This window comes from Peromyscus eremicus, chromosome 16_21 (genome assembly GCF_949786415.1).
Source record: "Peromyscus eremicus chromosome 16_21, PerEre_H2_v1, whole genome shotgun sequence".
Classification (NCBI taxonomy): domain Eukaryota; kingdom Metazoa; phylum Chordata; class Mammalia; order Rodentia; family Cricetidae; genus Peromyscus; species Peromyscus eremicus.
Genome location: NC_081432.1, coordinates 4780502 through 4782705, shown reverse-complemented (window position 1 = coordinate 4782705; position 2204 = coordinate 4780502).

The window sequence follows — 2204 nt, the reverse complement described above, 5'->3', positions numbered from 1 at the left end:
ATTCAATACACGTTTGTCACACAGATTTCTCAAAAGCAAGCCCTGGGCCAGGCACTGGGGACAGCACTGGAGAACTGACGTCTTTGCCTTCAAGGAATGCCAGCACTTAGTTACAAATGCTGTGACATGAACTGAGGAGAAAGGACAGCAGTGGTGAGACCTAGGAGGAAGAGAAAGCTGAGCCTAGATCCCTGAGGCAAAATTGTAGCAAGTCTTCCTGGGTTCATTTCCCACAAGGAAGCGGGGCAGGCAAACTTGACTGTCAAAACTCACAGTGCAAGTCCAGGATGATGGCTCAGTGGGTAGGTGCATGCTGCCAAGCTTGGTGAGTTGAGTTTCATTCCTGGGGCTACGTGTTAGAAGGAGTGAACTGACTCTTGAAAGTTTTCCTCTGACTGCTACACACCACCATTGCACATGCACACACACACACACACACACACACACACACACACACACACACACGTTGTGGGTAGCTGTTTCAGCTTTGACCTGTAAGTACCACCCCCATTGAGGCTTCGGTAACTGTCACACCTACAAGCTGAGACAGGACCCCTGAAGACCCGAGATCCAGATGGGCCAGCTCTCTTGGTTCCTGGATCCTGGACAGTGGGCTGAGACTCTTCATCTCAGGGTCGTGGGTTCGTGCCCCACATTGGGCGCCAGATATTGGTTGAAATATTAAGGCAACTCCATGTAGTTAAAAGAGAGATTTATTTTGTGGGGTAACTTACAAGTGAAGGGATAGGTTACAGGGTCTGAGAAAGGCGAAGCGCAGTCCAGCGGTGTTCTCTGGAGAACGCTGCTCGGTCTACCTCCAGCGTGACAGTTACCAAAGCCTCAATGGGGGTGGTACTTCCAGGTCAAAGCTGAAACAGCTACCCACTACACACACACACACACACACACACACACACACACACACACACACATTAAATTAACTCTTGGATGCAGCTAAGTGTGGTTGTATCTACCTGTAATCCCAGCACTTGACAGACTCAGGCAGGAACATGCTGAGTTGGCGGCCATCCTGGGCTATAGAGTGAGCTCCCGTCTCAAACAATAACAACAAACCCTTTTAGACAGCACCAAGGAGCTGGAAAGGAAAAAGAGTCACGATCACACCTACATTTTGGAAATCTCATCCAGACAGCAGGACTGGAAAGGAGACTCAGTGAAGTTCTTACTTAATTAGGAGCTGACAAAGACCAGCATGAGGCAGTGGCCCCTGGATACAGCACCACTGGGGTGGGTTTGAGAGTGGCCCAAAGCACCCAGTTGATCGGGCTTGGCGATTTATTTAACATGGGGCCAAACCGTCAACGGTTCACACTGAGCAGCTATGAGGATGGGAAAGGAGGGCACATTAGTTATTCTGTGTCACGTGACAGTGCCTGCCACAAGCATCCCAAGGGAGGAAAGATTTCTTTCTGCTTAGGTGTGGGAGGGCTCACTCCATCTCAGCAGGGCAGCATGGCGAAGCAGTTCAGTTTACATTCTGGCAACACAGGCAACAGAGAGCAGAGAAGAACCAGGGCTGGCCTCACAGTGACCCACTTCCCAGCTGGGTCCCACCTGCTACAGGCTCCACAGTCTCCCAGAAACAGTGCCCCTAGCTGGGGACAAGCATTCAACACATGAGCAAGGGGGATAACAATTTAAAGCATACTAGAAAGAGGTACAAGACCATAAAGGTGAGCAGTCCTAGGCTTGGGATGAGGGGCATGAAAACGGATGCCAACTTTATGGAGTCTAGACTCTCAGCTCTCTCGTCTGAGAGAGCAAGGTCTGTGTTCAGAGAACATGGTACGAAAAGCAAGTTTGGAAGGTTTCAGACAAATTACCCAATCTGCCTGTGCCTCTAGTATTGTGATATAGCAACCCAGAGGTTCTTAGGGGTGCTATGGGAATGAGGAAATGTAGGTGTCCTCCAGGCACTCAACAGATGCTCAATAAACACTTCAGATAACACTAATGATGAGTGTTATCATCATTAAATATGAGTGCGAGTTTGTGCTCCTCACAGGCCCTCTCCATGGGGACTGTGATCGTCTCTATTGACCAGCATGGGGAGTGAAGTTCACCCACTAGAAAGTGGCAGAGCCAGGTTCAACCCACAGTCCATACTCCTAACCACCTCACCACACCTGCTGCCTCTGGGACCTTGAACTTGAACTTGAGAAAGGGACAGAGAGGGGCAGGAG